This window comes from Artemia franciscana, chromosome 7, assembly GCF_032884065.1.
Source record: "Artemia franciscana chromosome 7, ASM3288406v1, whole genome shotgun sequence".
Lineage (NCBI taxonomy): Eukaryota > Metazoa > Arthropoda > Branchiopoda > Anostraca > Artemiidae > Artemia > Artemia franciscana.
The window spans coordinates 29,389,468-29,400,107 of NC_088869.1; the positions used below are offsets into that span (position 1 = coordinate 29,389,468).

Consider the following 10,640-nt stretch of genomic DNA (forward strand, 5'->3'; position numbering starts at 1 on the left):
TGTAGTTGAAATCCCCATCTGCTTCCAAACTGGTTTCCTCCTAGCCGAGCGTTAATACCGATTTTTTTTTGTCCTTTTTATTTTAGTGCTACTAGCCCATTTTGGTTCCAAACCGAATATTATCAGTATTACGGTTATTATCAGTATTACGGTTATTATCAATTCCTTTATCCATTTTGTTTCTCCCATAATCGCCTCAAACGCCGGATGGGTCGTAGGATCTAATATGCTTAGGTTATACTTTTGGTTTCAAAACCAAGTGGCTTAAACGTCGATCAGGGAACTGGCAGGCTCACTTGAGACACAAGACGATCAGCACTCCTCAAAATTAGACAAGCATTGGACTTAAAAGAATAATAACTACCACCCCCCTCCCATTACCCAAACACTATGTGAGGTGTCCCACATTACTGAAATCAAGAATATTAGTCTTATTTTCAGATTTTTTCGACATGATAAAAATAATAATTATTTTTCAAGTTGAAAAACCTAACCATTTCAAAAAGAAAAAGAAATAGGTTCTAGCCATGTCACCATCGGAGGGGAGCTATAGTCTCTATGAGGACATTAAATCGTTCTTGGAGACACAATCATTCCCTATGAACAATTTGAGCAACAGTGTGTTGATTTAGATTTATTTTGTGAGGGGGTGAAATTTGGGAGTGTGAGTTTTATTCCCCCTAATATTTCTTAATTAAAGTAAGATGGGCTGGCCAATCTTGGGATTGATAGTACTTGATTGGATGAAAATCCATTTTACACCCAATACGTTTAAAACTACTAGCAATCCTGGAGGGATCCAACCCACATCTATTTCACTCTTCTGCAGTAAAGGCAAGGAGTAGGAAAAAAAAGTTAGAACAAAGTGGTACGGTAGATCCAATCGAGGAGCAAAATATATCAGAGGAGAGTATTGCATGGATCGACCATTTTTCACCTAATACACTCCAGGGTATACTATGTAAGTCAGAAAATCTTTCCCTTCCGTCCCTTTTCCTCCTCAGTCACTATAACCACTGTTAACCAAATACTTCCTCGAGAACTGAACAATTGTTAGGGTGTATTTCTGGGGTTTAATGATAACACAGCAACACAATTATATAATATTAGCGAGATTGGTAGTGGGATGATTGTATGTATGTATATATTTATTTCCCATCAAAAGAAACAGATAGAGTATAAGATAAAAAAAGCGAAAAACACACTACAAAAGAATACACAAACACAAGAAAAATAAAGAACAAATGGATATCTAACTAAAAAAACAAAACTATTGCCTCAAAATAATTGCCCAAGGATGAGTAACACTATTTGAGTTATATCTGGCAATCTGGGCTATGATCGCTTCATCTCGGTCGATAATCCCATACCGACTTTTCACAATACGGTAACTTGTCCATGGTGGAAGCCGTAAGAGGTACTTAGCATATTTATAATATGTAGACCGCAATTATTTCATATCTTGTTTTGGAATATCCTCCACAAGGGACTTAGATACAGATAATGGGGTAGTGCCATTGCATTGTACAGCTGGGCCAAAATTCACCGATCAAACTGACGCTTATAAACTACAACACGGCTATACGCTAAATAGACCCGTTTCTGCAGATGACTCTGCAAAAGGTGACGCGTTTCAAGCACAGACCGACCAATAGGGATCCCCGAATAAACTATGTGTTCGGTAAGCCGAACAGAAACACCACGTAGCCTAAATCAACTGCAGAACCTTGCTTAGCATTAAACAACATCACTTCTAATTTCTCCTCATTAAACTGAAGTCCTATTTTTCCATATTCAACTTGAAATTGAATAAAATTCTCCTCTAAACGGCGAAGGAGGCGGCTCAGATTAATTACACCGTCTGCATAGGTTATTAGCGATAGATCAATCCCTCTCAGAATGTATATCAGGTTTGACTTAGATAGCAGTTTGACAATGCTGTTGTTAAATGAGGTAGGTAATGTCAATGCACCCTGCCTTACACCTTTGTTAACGGGAAGGACCGGGTTATTTGTCAGGTTTAGTGTTGTCAGTAGCTTAGGCTCAGCTTTTAAATAGGCCCATATCTAAAATAATCTGCACATGAATTAGTGAATCAAAGGCCCTTCTAACATCATGCGCAGCGAGAACTTTGCTCTCACCGCTTTTCTCAGCATCTATCAAGGCCGAAACAAGAGCAGAAAGAGCGTGGTCACAACCTAGACTAGGCTGAAAACCTAATTGATGGTCTAGAACTGTGTTTTTTTTTTTTTTTTTAAGGAATTTGTTTTAAGAGGCGAGAAGAGGGCGAGGAATAATTGTTTTCAATATAACTCAGATTAAAAGGAAAGAGCTTCAAATACGTATATCTCGAGGGGCCACACAAACCCCTGCGAAAAGAAACTAGTAAGATAGATTTGGACGATTTGCAGTTAATGGGATGGTGTTCCCTAGATGAGAGTTTAAATGCTTAAACGGTAAATATCTGGTAACACTAAAATAAATAATTATTTTTGAGTCTGTTAATGAACATTTGGGAATAGGTGTTACATTTTTGCAGAATAAAAAGGATTCCAGGAGGTGGAAAAGATCAATAAAAAGGGGGCAATATAGTCAATGAAAGTTCACAATTTTTATACGCCAATCTTTGAAATTCGTTCAGAATTGGCAACGCTGTATTCTTATCTTAACCAAGTGTAAGCCGAAAATCTTCAAAAATCAGAGAAAACAAGTATCAATCTGGTTACCTGATTTGCTAATAAGTGACCCTATAGAGTGGTGTATTACCCTAACTCACATTTTTAAGGTCAATCTTGTTATTTAAGGACTTTTCTCTCTGACCTTGTTTTAATTAGCCCATTTGAACGCTTGGTTTCAAATTTGGCGCGCGCGCACTGTTGTCATTATTAGAACGGTAGAGTTATGGAGAAAAATAAAGGACCGTCCAACTAAGTTGCCCAAAAAAGACCAAGACATTCGCCTAAAAAGGGTGTTGATGTGTGCAAAGGTTATGACTCCAAATTGCAAGATGAGGATTTTGCACAGCTTTGTGACTCGTGCGAATCCTGGGTATGCAGCGTATGCTTGGAAATGACAGAGCCGGAATACAACTTATTCACAAAAATGACTCAGAGGCTCGGGTCACTTCTATTCTGCCTGGTATGTAAACAACAGAAAAACTCGATCAACCAGGGACTGACATCTGCGGAAATTATAAGATATTTTGAGGAGAGAATTCAAACGTCATCTAAGGCGATAGAGGACAAGTTTTGCCCCATATGTAAAAAACTGAAAACAGGATCAAACAAGGACTGACATCTGCAGAAATTAAAGATATTTTGAGGAGTGAAATTCAAACGTCATTTAAGGCGATGAAGGACAAGTTTTGCACTTTATTACAGCCTATCCAACGGAAAGTAGCCGAAATCGAGAAAGACCTGAAAAATAAGTGCACACTTTCCGACATCCAGCATTTTACCGAGAACCTAATTGGAGTGAAGCGTCAGAGATTGGAAAAAAGCATAACTGAAAAATTTCTGAAAAAGGACGAGGAAATCAGTGTCAGTAGCTCGAACTTCAGTTCAGTTTATGTGTCAGATCTTGTGGAAAAACAAAAAACCTGATCGTGTTTGGTTTAGCTGAAGACGCTACTTTGTCATCTCGTAGACAACAAAACGAGACTGATTGCAAATTTTTCAAGGAAAAGCTACTTGTACTTTGCCCTGCAAAATGTAGGTAGTCAGTTAGACTTGGAAAACATACACCTGGTAAGGTCAGGCCTATTAAGTTGATGTTCAAGACACCGGTAGAACGAGATACAGCTTGTTTCATCCTGATGTTCGAGACCACTAGTATCAAAGCTACATACCCCTCGTTCCAAGTCTCTCATGATTGTACTACCATTCAACTGATGGAAAAGAAAAGAAGTACGATGCCCTGAAACAGGAGCTGAAATCGAAATTGGACGCTGGCGAAACTAACTGGAAGATAAAACGTAGCAAAAACGGACTAACCCTCGTGAATGATAACTCTTTTCGTGAAACCCCAAACAGCTACGCAAGCATCGAAGAGTGACTCCCTAAAAAAGTCGAAGTGTCTGAGTGAAAATTTTTTGGTGACATATACAAATGCAGACTGCCTGTCATCTAAATGGGAAGAGTTTAGTGAGCTAATAAAGCAATGTAAGCCACAGTTAGTTGTTGTTACTGAAGTTTTGCCAAAACATTTCAGAGACCGGTCTTATTTATTTTCAGCAGCTACCACAATAATTTAGTACATCTAATAATTGAGTTATAAGAGGGATTTGTATTTATATTCATAGTTGTATTAAGTTTTCTGTAATTATTGATTCGCTAGTAGACTCATTGTCGGAGTGTCTTTCGGTTGATGTTAGATGGCCATATCAAAGTACTTTCATGTGTATTGCAGCTTTTTATCGTAGTTCTACTGTGAATTTATCGAGTCCAGCTAATAATACCTTTATTCTAGAGTGTATTTCTCGTCTTGTTAGCCGTAGTTCAAAATTCCTTATTCTAGGTGACTTCAATTTACCTTTGATGAATTGGAGTGTGCATGGTAAGAGTTAGTGCATTTCATCGTATGAGCAGCAATTTTTAGATAGATTGGATGATCTGTACTTATACCACCATGTTGATAGGCCAACTCGAGCCAGGAAAGATGCTTTTCCATCGAATTTAGATCTGGTTATTACCAAGTCAATTGATGATATTTTGAGTACAGATTTCCGTCCACCTTTAGGAAAAAGTAATCACGCTGTGCTTGATATTTACATGAATATTGATACTCAACAGAGAGATTTTGAGTTTTATCGGCATGGTTATGTTAAAGCCGATTATGAATCAATGCGACAATTTGTTTCGTCTATGTGTGAACTAAAAAATAATCATGTTTCTCTGGACACCATTTTGTAAAAAATGTGTTGATGGAATGTAGGGATAAATTTGTTCCTTTGGTGATTAATTTTTCCGGTCGTAGAAATAAACCTAAACTTCCGAGACACATACTCCAAGCAATACGTGAAAAAAATAGTTTTTGGCGGTCGTATATTGAGTCAGGATATAGTAAAGTAGTCAGGCAAGGGCATTTGGATACTCAGTTGCAAAAGGATCCAGGTGAATGGCACGCGTATTCACTAGCGAGAAACAAGGTCACTAGGCTTCTTAGGACTAATCGTAAAGAGCTTGATTCGCGTATTATTCACTCAAGCGCCGTATCACCTAAAATATTTTGGAAATATGTAGATAGGAATAAACCTAACCTTGCACCATCTACATCTACGTTCACACATCAGGATACGCACCAAAGGATTGATAGGGATTCTGAGAAGGCTCTTATTTTTAATAAAATTTTTTCTTCAGTTTTTGTTAAAGCAAAGCCACATTATTCAAATGAACCTAATTTTGCATCTCAAGTAGAATTGATTGCGTCGTCGGACATTCTTGCTCCATTTGATGATTCAGATTTTTTATTGCCTGAAGTTTATGCCATTCTTACAAAATTGGATACGTCTAAAGCGCCGGATATAGACGGTTTCCCGAACATAATGATAAGACAAATTGCTCATGAAATTGCAGAATCACTTACTTATTTATTTAACTTATCTTTTGTGCATGGACTGTGTCCTTCAGGGTGGAAGAAGGCCTTGGTAAAGCCACTTCACAAAAGTGGTTCCAAGTCAGGTTTTAAAAACTATCGGCCAATTTCAATTACGTCTATTTTTGCCGAGTGATGGAAAAGTTGACTGTTTCGCCCTCTTCTTGAGTATAATGCTTCGGTTTGGTTTCCATTAAATCTAACGGATGAGCACAGGGTTGAAAAGGTTCCGAGAACGGCCACTAGGTTGGTTCCATACCATCAGCACCTTTCCCATACGCAGAGACTTTCTAGGCTTCAACTCTCGTCATTGAAGTTTCGTAGACGTCGTAGTGACCTTATAAATGTGTTTTGTTTACTTAAAGGAGTGGATGATCAAATTTAGCCATTATCACTCTACTCGTCAGCATAATTACAAATTATATCCCCCAAAACCCCTGAAAAAAATTGGTCAACTATCTTTCATTAGCAGAGTTGCCGGACCATGGAATGGTTTGCCTTTGGAGGTTGTCAAGGCAGAGAGTGTTTGAATTTTTAAGAGTGTATTAGTTAATACGCCTTTTTATTTAAACGCTTTTGCTGTGCAGTTTCGTATTATTTATATTTTTTTTTGTTTAATTTGTCGTTGCCAATTTACTTTAGATTAGTATTATGATTTTGTGTTTTTGCAACAAGTGTCGATGCTTACCACTATTAAATGCTTTACCTAATAATATGCTTACCTATCCTAATAGATCCTAATAGATGCTTACCTAATAATAAATAAATAAATAAACATAAATGGAGGGCAAAATCCACTGAATCGGTCAAGCAATGGGTATAGCTTATGTACGAGCCTGCCACAGAACATGTTTTAGTTAAACTCTTTATATCCAATTACTGACATTAGTCAGGTTTCACGAAAGGGGTAAAATTTTCCAATATATTGTGCACTATATGCAATAGTGCAGACTTTGTCGCACTAAATCCGAGTCCTAAGTATTCAGACAAGTACCGACCCACTTTGACCGAACATGATTCGTCACATTTCTTCTTCTTAGGTGCAGGTTCTAAGTCTGGGGTACCATCATTCGGCTGATTGTTATTCCTAATCAGGAATCTATCTATTCTTGTTTCCAACCACTTCGTGTTCCAGTAGATAACAAGATACTGGTTTCAGTCCACCCGCAAGGGACTTAATCGAACGAGGATGGAAACACAATGAACAAAGACGAGTAATTTTAACGAGACCTTGCGGCTACTAGCAGCTCACTGAAAATGAAAGTTTTGGAAGTTGAGTCTGAAATTGTCTAAAATTGGGTATCTGATTGTACAGAAAATGTTGGAGCCGAGTCAGAAGCGAGTTTAAAGCTGTAGACTACATCGATTTTTGGAAGCTTTGCGTACTCCTTGCAATGGGTTCGTGTACTCCCTGGGGTACGCGTACCTTTGGCTGGGAACCAATGCACTACACTATACGATTTGGGCTCTGGTGAAGATTTAAAACAGTATTTCGGAAAATCTCAAATCCGGTGTAAGATCTCTTGGTGAGCGATTGAAATTATGATAAAGCGGGAAAGGTTTACAAATATCGAGAAATACCTCATTAGTCGTTACTGAACAAGATCAGGAAGAAAAAAGGAAAACTAGAAAGAAAATTACTAAATCGACAAAGGATTTCTTTTCCTGTTTGTCAAAGTAAGGTATCTACCACACAAAAAATCTCACCCCTCAGTCACCTAATCTTTAAGTCTCTTAAATGAAAAAAGTGTCGATGTAAGTGTAAAACATGATTACTATAAAAAATTATACCAACAAAAACCACTCACTGAAAACATCCACTTTAAAACTTATTCCAATGAAGACTATTTCATAGATTTATCTTCGATATTTAGTTTTCATGTGACAGTCATGAAGTCCAACAATGAAATGGTAAATCCTGCCTTTGGATTATCCTATGAAAATTGCACATCACACAATTTGTTTAGACAAACAGCAGTCTACATAAATAGAACATTGATGGACACTAGGAACAATCTATCAAACTATACGAGCAGCATACAATTCATGTTGCTGACTCATAAGTCATATAGGAAATTAAAGGGCCTCAACCAGTGGATATGAATATAAAACAGACAAAGATTCTATAATTATAATTGGAGATAGAACAACCAGTGAACTACGTTTAGATGGAAAATAGATAATGAAATATTTAATATACCCCAAAGGCTGCCACCAAATGCTAAGATTGCCATAAAATTGATAAATTAAACGAAAACTTATCAAGTTTAAAGTTCGATTGTAATTCTACTCCAAAAAAGGAGGACCAGCGTAGCTCAGAGTTCAACTGAGATTGACATCCGCTATCACTTGAATTGACAAAAAATAATACCAGCATTTTAAAGTCCTTGTAGTATGCGATGGTTAAGCTCATGGTGAAGCGCTGAGGGTTCAACGGGAAGGGAAGTCGGGAAGGCAGTTGAACGAAGCGTAGTTAAGGTGCTCCGTTTTTGGAGTAGAATTAACAATCAAACTTCAAACTTGGAAGGTCCTCGTTTAATTTATCAATTCTACTCCAAAGCAGAGCACCTTAACTACGCTTCCAGTTAAACAGAGATTTTAAAGCTCACCATGAACTAAACCATCACTAACAATCAATAATAGCCCTAATGATAAAAATAGGCTATTGTGCGAAAATTCATTTACGGTAAGGTGTTTTCAAACACAAAAAATACAATTGATAAATTCCAAAGACAAATAACTGTCGTCTACTTTCTATTGGTCTGTCGTAGAGCCTTGCTTTAAGGTAACTGAGGTAGACCTGGTGCTAGGAGCACCAAAAAGACGGAGATTTATAGCTGTAAAAATAACACTTCTTAGATCCATCTAGAAATAGGTGGCTCGGACTCAGCAATATTAGGCTTACAGCATACATGAAAAAATTGTGTCGTCTCTATTTTGATATTACGTCATTATAATATAAGTAGCTAGATTGGTTACCGGACACAAGGAAGGCCAAAAATTTATCACTAATTTGTTGTTGTACGGTTTCGTTGTTCTTAACAACACATTGATTTGAAATAAAACTTTCAATTGTCATTATTGATCATATTACTATGTGAAAAACAGGCCTAAATCTGAATTTTTCCATTAACTGATAAAATCAATAAAATTGCTGATTTTTGTGTTAGTATCTTAATTTGAAGATTTTCAATATACTAAGCTGGTAATCTAAATAAATTGAATACGCGTTTTACATCCCAAATACTAGAAAGCTTGAGAAGACTAGGCCGTCTATTAAAGACACCTCTAACAAGCTTCTTGTGATTTAATTATTGCCTAACTGAAGGCTTGGTGAAATCACTGATTGCAGCATTAATGCACTATATCCAACACCAGAGTGAAGAAGCTCCGTAAGGAAGGTCAATGTCTCTAGCAAGAGTTGCCTCTAAGGACTGGATCACGTTTCTTCCACAAAAGTCGATCTTTTTTAGTGTGAACCCTTTACTGGTGCTTAGTCGATTCCCACCATCCATGCATGATAATATCAACAATGGAAGGAGAATACCCTTGGCGGCAAAGACCTTGCCAGAGATGACGCAAGCCACTAGACGTAACGTTTTCGACAATGGATGATGCAAGGTCGGTTTCTGTGACAAAAACAAAAAAAAATATCATCTGGTAGAAGCATGGAACTTTAAGTAAAAGTCTAAATAGTAAGGCATATTAAACTTATGTGGTCCAATTGGAAAGATCAAAATACCAGTTGCCTGATCTGTTTCTGCTTTCTGAAGGCTCTTCAGAAGCGAAATAAATGGGGGGGTGGGATGCATAGAATAAAGGAGGCTGAGGCACCCAACTCCGTGCAATTGCATTTACGAAAAAATATTTTGGATCTGGTTTCGAAGAAATAAATGGTTCAATCTGAAAATTTCACTAGTTGCAAAAAAGTCAATGTCAATCAACTGAGATATCAAAGAGTTCATAATATTAAATATTCAATTTCCATCATTTTCATTAGCAAATCTTCGTGATTCTTCATCAGTGATATTAGCCACTCAAGACATATATTTTGCAGATAACCACCCTTCACCCTGCAAAACCAGCTGTCAAACGTTATTTGCGAAATAATTACAAAACTGAGAATTTGATCCCCTCTTTTTATTTATGTAAGCTACTGCGGTTCTATTATCTGAACACAGCTGGGCATGCATACCTTTGCTATCCTGACCAAAACTGTTACAAGCTGATAAACAGCTTTTGTTTCTAAAACATTGATGTCAAATATTATTTTATTCTGAGGACAATTTAAGCCTATATGTGGCCGTCTCATGGAATATACACCCACAAATGTCCAGGCTAGATTTGATGCATCATCCACAGCCTAGTCTTATATATTATCACACATAAATTTTTGTCCACTGATCTAGGCTCGATTGCTTTAGAAAAATGATTGGGAATATCCAACCGCTATTGCAATTCCGAACTTATATCAGATGTTGAATTTAGCTTGGCCGCAAAATTGCCCTGCGCATGTTTTAGTGCTTGAGTACTCAACAGCTCCGCTTTCCAATTAAAGACACTGATGTCTGCGATAGTTTGGACAGGTCTGCCAACGGCGATAACGGCATACACCCTCCTCTTGTATGTTTTGGTCTTCCAAATGATTCTTCCAAATCCACCATGGTTTTGGCTTTGGATGGTGTTTTGCCAACGTCCTTGCCAAAAAGAAACTCTGTCACTTTGACTTCAGGAGCACATAAAGCTGATGCTACCGTGGGATCTGAATTTATTTCGAATATCATCGAATGAGGCCTTTTTTTACTGACGTCATAATCGGTGAGGCCAAGCATGCGAACTGCATTTGTTAGGTTTTGACAACTCTTTGATATCCTGATTTTCCAGCTAAAGAATCATATTTGCTGCAATTAAAACGTAAGAGGTTGAGTGAGCAATAGGCCGCTGCACTTGAAGTGCCCGTGATGAGAAAGTACCACATACTTTTACTGTTAACCTTGGGAACAACAATTTTATCGGTATTCGCAGGCCTAGTGTGGCACTCAATCTTT

General features: G+C 37.5%; 2 protein-coding genes across 4 annotated transcripts in view; one reads left to right on the forward strand and one right to left on the reverse strand.

The window, feature by feature from the left end:
* Positions 1 to 10,640, forward strand: part of LOC136029129 (uncharacterized) — a 337,007-nt gene that overhangs the window by 80,360 nt on the left and 246,007 nt on the right. The gene's annotated exons all lie outside the window — the stretch shown is intronic.
* LOC136029132 (uncharacterized) overlaps positions 1 to 10,640 on the reverse strand; it is an 87,088-nt gene that overhangs the window by 33,217 nt on the left and 43,231 nt on the right. The window lies entirely within an intron of this gene.